This window comes from Lagopus leucura, unplaced genomic scaffold (assembly GCF_019238085.1).
Source record: "Lagopus leucura isolate 7727_CA_CO unplaced genomic scaffold, USGS_WTPT01 Super-Scaffold_100014, whole genome shotgun sequence".
Lineage (NCBI taxonomy): Eukaryota > Metazoa > Chordata > Aves > Galliformes > Phasianidae > Lagopus > Lagopus leucura.
The window spans coordinates 7,003,997-7,012,392 of NW_024962268.1; positions in this window are offsets into that span (position 1 = coordinate 7,003,997).

Genomic DNA, 8,396 nt, shown 5'->3' on the forward strand with positions numbered 1-8,396 from the left:
GAAAAGTAGCTCATGGTGGAGGTCCTGAGCAACAAGTGAGACATTTAGTCTAAGTTGCATAAATCATGGTGACAGAGCTGGCAAGGTTTGCTATATTACTTCTGTATGGGAGAAGAAGAAACACTGGCAGAACTTTTCGTGAGACAAAAGTCACAAAAGTACAGTGAATGCATCCCAGGAAATGCAAAAGATGATCCATATCAGAAAACACTTTTTTTCCATTAGTGAATAAAATATAATGAAATAAATATTAAAAATATATGTTTTTTAATATTAAAAATATACATGCAATATATATTTCATCTTTATCTTTTCCTTCTTTCAATTTCTATGTTTTGTGTAGTACGGCACGCACATAATTTGTCACTGAAAACATAAAAATACGTATAGTGGGGTATGTAATCAAAAAGTTTGGAGATGTGTTAAAGGAATAATCCAGCATAATCCTAGCTGGATGCCAGAGTAGTTTGCAAGACATTATGCAACTGATTTTGATCTTATTTCAGTTTCAAACCAATGTGTTTCTGATATAATTATTTCTGATTTATTTCAGTATGAAATCATTGTCCTGCCACTTGTAACAGGAAAAGAGAGGGCTTAATGCAAATGGAAGCACTACCTTAGCTGTTGATTGGCAGCTGCTGAATCTTATATGTTTTCTGTCTCTGCAGCATTTTATGAGCTTGATTTTCATCTGCTTATTGAAATCTGCGAGAAAATGCATTGAATTACTCTGGAATAAATCTGATGGATGGGAAAGAAGCAAATAGCTAGTAATTGTTACACTATCTATGGATTAAGTCCTCTAGAGACCTGGAAGAGACTGTGACCCTAGGAATTCACTGAATCATAGAATCACAGAGTACCTTAGGTTGGAAGAGATCTTAAAGCTCACCCAGTTCCAAGCCACCCATCACCTCAGGCTGCCCAGTGCCCCATCCAACCTGGCCTTGAATGTGTCCAGGGATGGGGCTCCACAGCTTCTCTGGACAGCCTGTGCCAAGTGCCTCACTGCCCTGTGAGTAAAGAATTTCTTTCTAATATCTAAACTAATTTTCCCCTCTTCCTAGTAGAGCTTCTATCTTTAGTAAACTCCTCTGGAAATGAAGTCTAAAGAATACGACTTTGCAGAAAAAAAACCTGTTGGCAGCAGGAATGATTTTGTTCCAAGATATCTATGCAAATTTAGGGCTAATATCTGTGGAAGGGTCAGTACTATTTAAATGAAATAACTTCTCCTTTGAAAAGTCTTGAAACTGGTTCTGTAATTTTGTAATTTTGTACACAATTTTGTAATTGACAGTGGAATCATCAGAATTGTTTCCTGGTGTCTTGGCCATGTAAACTCAAATCCTCCTAGCTCTGTTTTACAGGACAGACTTGAACTTAGGTCTTCTCCATGCCCAGTGGGGATCCCAGTTTTAGGCTTTTGACTATACTGAAGTAAGACACTTTTCATCTGTTGGTGAGATACTAGGCAATTTGAAGGAGCATTTCCACTTTGTATAAACAAGTAAATGGTCACAGGAATAGGAATTTGAAACCACTTCTTGATTTTATGAGTCACACCACTGAATCGGAGGAATCCCTCCGTATGGACTAGTGTATATTTACAAGAGGTAGAATAATTGTAACTTTTTCAAACAACAGCAACAAAAATAAACAATCAAGGCATATGCAGTCCATTAATCACAAGAGATACAGAGAGACAAATATTGACTCCTTACTTTCCCTTGCTGTCTTCTTTCATTTGGAAAATCCACTACTACTGATAATATATTAATAGAAGCATTGCTATTTGTTGTCTAGTGGCTTTTACCATTTTAATGTATCATTTTCTTTTAGACTTAATAAAACGATTTGTTTTGCTTTTAATGTTAGTCATTGATATTAGTTTCTGTTAAGTATTTTTGGGTTGTGAATTTTAATGTCAGGAAAATAAAGAGAATCTTTTCCATCACATAGAAAACCTGAAAAGAAAATGTGGGAAGAAATTCTAATCTCACTGAGGATAATGAAAACTTATATGTAAAAGAACTTTGCTTTGAAAATGGCCATATTTTATTCCTTGTTTTTCCCTGAGTTTTAAATATTTAAAAGAGAAAAAATAGTATTATGAAGCTGTCCACATATATTCGGTTAACCTATGCCCTAATGATTGCAAAACTTTCATTAAAATCTGAGAGGATTTTCCTTCAGGCAAAAACTGCTTTAGCTTGCCTAACTGCCTTCATTCTGTGGACACCATTCTATGGAAGTCTGGGGCATCCAGCTCAGGTATGAAGGAAATAAGCAGCTTAATTTTACCAGAGAAGAACAAAACTGATCCCTTTGCAGCAACCCTTAAGGGAAGACAAATGAAAAATGAAACATGGAAAAAGGAGTTAGAAAATTACATATGTATGCAATATGAGAACTTCACTTAAGGTGGTCTTTATTACACTGATTCTCCTCTAGAACAGGCAAACCTAACGGCTGTGCAGGTGAAAACTATTTTAGAGAGAAAATTTGTTAATAGCTGATTAGAATGTCATAGATAAGCACTGTGGGAAAATCTGGGAGATAGCCAAAGCCAGGGCAGTAGCTCTAACAGTGGTGATCCCAGAAGTGAAAACTGATGGTTGCACTGCCATGCAGTGGATCGGATCTTTACTGCCTGTACTTAAAATGAATGATACATCTGCATCCAGTTTCTTGTGTCAGGTGAGACCATCCTCACCTGCACCCCATTAAGAGAGATCGAATGTGCCTTATTCAGTGAAAAATGGGAAATTGTTACAGTCGTATGGAGTAACGAAGAATCAATTTCCTTTCAACAGCACATTTCTCAGTCCACCTTTTTTTTACCTTCTTTTACTTTAGAAACAGAGAATGCTGGAATATTATTTACAGTGGGTGAGATTTATGACCTACACACTATCACCAAGTACAATAGAAACCAATGTTAATCTTTTGTCTGTGATTGTGTGACAAAGGATTTTCTATTTTAGCTGTCATAGACTTTTTTGAATCTTACTGTGTTCTCAGCTTTTTTATATAATTTGTGGCCATTAGTAGTCACATTTTGATTTAACTGTCCTGATTTAAAGCAGTTAGGAAACCAGTTCAACATCTTTTAATAGAGATGATAATTCTAACCAATTTCCACTGTTGTTAATGCAGGAACTGTTCTTACACTTTTTTAATTTAAATGATTAATTTAATGATTATTCATTTCTAACTACACTCTCAATTAGTAATATGACCAATGCTATTACTTGCAGAAAAGACTTGAAATCTATTTCTCTATCTAGACATCAGAAAGAAGGGTGCAAGTAAAACAGTGTAGTGTACAGCATGCATATGTATTGAGTAGGGTAGGTCAAGGGTGGAACTTGTTACTGATAATATCATATGGACTATTAAGACTAGAAAGAATAGGGAAATTAGTTTCCCAGGTGAAAATTTCATATTTTTTGAAGTGAACCTTTTCAGGAAAAAAAAAGAGATTCTGACTGTGTCTCTTTTCCTGAAGCAGTTTTTCCAAAAGATACAACTCATCCATATCCTAGGTTTTACAAATGGCCTATTTTCTCCTGATAACTTCTTAGGTCAACCTGAGAGAACTCATGAGTTGTTGCAATTAATACACAGAGCAGATTATTTCCTGGCAACGGCAATCTCACATCTAAGCTCCAGTTGGATTAATGGACTACACAATCTGTGGTCTCTGGAGCTCAGATCAGCAGTCTACACTGAACTGACTTTTTACAAAGGTGGATAGCGATAGGACAAGGGGAGATGGTTTTAAGCTAAAGGAACAGAGATTTTTACTGAGAATGGAAAGTTTTTACTGAGAGAGTGGTGACGTGCTGGAACAGGTTGCCCAGAGAGGTTGTGGATGCCCCGTTCCTTGAGGTGTTTAAAGCCAGGTGGGATGGAGTCCTGGACAATCTGATCTAGTACTTGGTCTAGTGGCTGGCAACCCTGCTTATTGCATGGGGTTTGGAACTTGATGATCCTCAATGTCCCTTCCAAACCAAGCCATTCTATAATATGATTCTATGATATGACCCCATATATACATAAGGAAGAAGAAGTGGTGAACTGAAAAAGTCAAGATTTTTTAAACTGTTAGAAGTTAAAAGCTTTCTGAGGTTTCTAGCTCTGCTGGTAGGATTAGGTGCCTGAACTACTCCATTGAGAGCAGGATAACTAACACTACACAGCATTTATTTCTGAGAGGATTAAGAGACTGTGTGCTCAGTGAGCTAACTTCTACTAATCATTGTCTGGGGGGGATGTCAGAACTTTCTTTGTTTCATAGAAGTTCTATGTGCTTAACTGAACCTGAAATTCAATTAGTGGGACACTTAAAACTGTAGATTCACAGAATCACCAACGTTGGAAAAGACCTTCAAAATCATCCAGTCCAACTGTCCACCTACCATAAATATCTCCCACTAAACGATGGCCTTTAGTACAACATCTAAATGTTTCTTGTACATCTCCAGGGACAGTGACTCCACCACATCCCTGGGGAGCCCATACCAGTGCCTGATCACTCCTTCTGAGAAGATATTTTTCCTAATAACCAACCTGAACCTTGCCTGGCACAATATGAAGCCATTCCCTCTAGTCCCATTGCTAATTATGTGGGAAAAGAGGTCAACCCCCCTCACCACAACATCCTTGCAGGCATTGTAGAGAGCAATAAGTTCCTCCCTGAGCCTCTTCTTCTTCTCCAGACTAAACAATCGCAGTTCTCTGAGCTGCTCCTCATAAGACTTATCTCCAGACCCCTCACCAGTTCTGTTGATCTTCTCTGGACACGCTCCAGTGCCTCAATGTCTTTCTTGTAGCGAGGGACCCAAAACTGTACACAGTACTCAAGGTGTGACCTCATGAGGGCTATGTATAAGGGGATGATCACCTCCCTGTTCCTCCTGGCAGCACAGTTTCTGATACAAGCCAGAATGTCACTGTCCTTCTTGGCCACATGGACACACTGCGTGTTCATATTTAGCCAAGGATTACCAACACCACCAGGTCCATTTCTTCTACACAAGCCTTCCAGCCACTCTACTCCAAGCCTGCAACACTGCATGGCGTTGTTGTGCCCAAAGTGCAGGACCCAGAGAAGTTGGTCTTGTTGAACTTCACCCTACTGGCCTTAGCTCAGCCATCCAGCTGAGCCAGATGGAGTCTTCTCACCTCCAGGCAGATCAACACTTCCTCCCAGCTTGGTGTTAACTGCAGACTTGCTGAGGATGCACTCAGTCCCCTCATGCAGATCAGAATAAAGTTATTAAACCGGACAGGTCCCAGTGTCAACCTCTGGGGAACACTGCCCACGACCAGTTGCAACTGAATTTAAGTCTGTTCATCATCAGCCAATTCTTTACCCAGCAAAGAGTGTTCTTGTACAAGCCATGGGCTGTCAGATTCTCCAAGAGAATATGATGGGAGACAGTGTCAAAGGCTGTGCTGAAGTCTAGGTAAACTATGTCAACAGCCTTTTACTCATCCACCAGGTAGGTCACCTGGTCACATTAAAGGAAATTAGATTAGTCAAGAAGGACCTGCCTTTCATGAATCCATGCTGGCTGCGCCTGACCCCTGATTGTCCCACACATTGTATGATCTCACTCAGGATGATCTGTTCATAGCCTTTCCTGGCACAAGGTCATGCTGACAGGTCTGTAGTTCCCTGAATCCTCCTTACCATCCTTCTTGAAGATGGGAGTCACATGGGCATGCCTCCAGTCCTCTGGGACCTCTCTCTCTGACCAGGAACACTGATATATGTTGGAAAGCACCTTGGCAATTCCATCTTTCCCCATGGACTAGTGACAGTCCAGGTGTAGTAGTAGGTCTCTAACTTTCTCCACTTTTCTTTAGTTGTGGTTTATCTGCTTCCAGGTTAGGGAGTAGACTACCCTAAGGACAAAAATTAACTTTAAAGTTAATGAGCAGCAAAATGAGTATACACTTACAAATAGACAACAAGTATGGGCTCTGCTAAAAGGAAAATTCCTGTCTTCCATTGTATTCTTGGCCATACTCAGCAGCCTTCAGCTGCCTTCAGCATTTGGACATGGAACAGTAATTGCACTGAGCAACAAGTTCATGATGCAAAGGAAGAGGTTTGCAGCTGAGTAATTCCTCAAGAGCACTTTAACTTCCAATAAAGACAACAACCCTTCTCCATGTGCCACATTCCTGAGAAGATGTGGTGGTTTAGTACTAATGCCATGTATAAGGGAGATTAATAGATCAGAAAGAACAGTATCCTGGTGAATTTTGTTGAGGTCCCTTGAAATACGGAGTTGCTGTGGGCCTCTATGCCAACACATTACTTTCTTTTGTACAGATAAAATAAATTATTTTTTATTTCACAGGATAGTAGGTCTGGAAAGATGAGGTAGAAATTTAATTTCCATACATCAGATTTTCTTTTTCAAAACCATATTTTTAAAATAATAATATTCATTTTAAAGTAGGGAAATTAAAATTGTTTCATAAAAACATCTTTTTAAAAAAATAATGTATGCAGGTTAATATCAAACAGCAGACAATTGAGCTCTGGTCTTGCACTGTGCAGCAGAAAGGAGAGTTCATACAGTTAGCAGCAATGTTGTTGAAACTGTACATGCCATCTCTAATGAACAAGGAAACAGTGATACTACAGAACTTACTTTTGATCCCTAGTATTGTGTGAAATTTCTGACAGTCGGAGCAGAAGAAGTTGCTACTCTACAACTCAGCTGTAGTTTTATTTTGAAAAGCAATGATAAATTAATTCAAATTTGTCTAATATTTAAAGCTGAGGCTTACAGAAGATCAGCTGGGAAAATGAGAAAATATTCGCTTCAGAACTTGCTCTTATTTCTGAATAATTTCTCTCTTACTTTATCTCCTTTGAAATGAAATAATACATGTGTATAAAAAAGCATAAAATGACAATTGTATTAAAAGTCTTTGGAGCATGATTATCCTTAAGTTAAATTCATCTGGGAATCTTCTGATGCTCACTGCATTAAAGTCCTTCTCATATGGAAGCTGTCCCATATTTTTTCTTGAGGTAGGGGGAAGGAGGACAAAACAAAAAGATTTGAATGCACCCACTAAAATATATCCATTAAACACCATTTTAAAAGAGACTTACAATTAAAAAAAGGAACTAGAATACTTTCAAAATGCTTGCAAATCTTAGGTTACACTGTCAGTCCTTATTTAAACAATCATGCAAATATTGTTTAATATCTGGAAAAAGTGCTTAACATCTAGAATACTACTGGAATCTGGAATGTAATGTTTTAAGCTAGTTGTATATTTGTTACAAGATGAATGTGAGCACTAAATGAATAGATAGAATAATCTTAATTAGCAATGAGGAAGAGCCTGATTTAAGAAAGCTGCTCAGTTCTAGTCAGCAATTTTAGAAGTGTGTAACAGGTGTTATTAGAGTGATTTATTTTGCGAATCTCAGAAAGAAGAAAAAAGTGCTTGTGATATGGTATTTTTAATGCAATTAAAAATATCAGATTATAGCACTTAAGAAACCATTAAAGTAGAATCTGAGTTCTCAGGGACTGTATTGCACAATGTAGGTGATTCATAACCAGCTACAGAACATTTCCTCACAGAGCAGTTCCCTTGCACCAGCCCTGTGCACTGCTCTCCCTTGTCTCTGATACAAGAGATGTGCTGATAAAAACCTCTGTGCAGGCGGAACATTGTATTGTTCTCCACAGTGTGATTAGAGTTTGCTAAGTGGATTGTCCCAGAGTTTCTCCGGAATCAAATGTGTGCTTAGAAACTTAAGTAGCAAGAAAAAGTACAGATGGCTAGGAGGGAAACTTCCAGCTCTTTCTCCATCATAGATGCATTACATACAGAAAGGAAACAACACAAGAAGTTTAGTCTAAACTCAAGTTTTCTAAGAATGTCAAAATTCCAGTAAGTTTCTGTAAATTTGTGAAAACCTACATTTGAACAAATACACTTTTTTTCTTTACAGTGATAATACTAAATGTAACGTTCCCAAATTTGTCTTAAATTTCTAGACCTGGTAAAAGCTGCCCCATGACTTTGTTTAGCAGGAACCACTGGTAACAGCTTCATTCTGTAGTGCCACTTGAATAGACACAGTGTATGTCCCTCGTGGAAGAAACCATTATGTACTGTGCTAATACATCTGAGGCTGTGAGGTGAAATGAATGTGGGTTATATGCTTGAGTTATGCTATAATTTTAGTTGGTGCTGTAAGCTCTTGTCAGAGGATGGCAGAAATAGCAAAGAAATACTTGCGCACCTAAACAATTTATTTCTGCTCTTAATAAAAATGATGACTATGAGGGCTGTGATAGAATAACTGAGTAGAATGAGAATAAGACAGTAGAAATTGCAGTTAA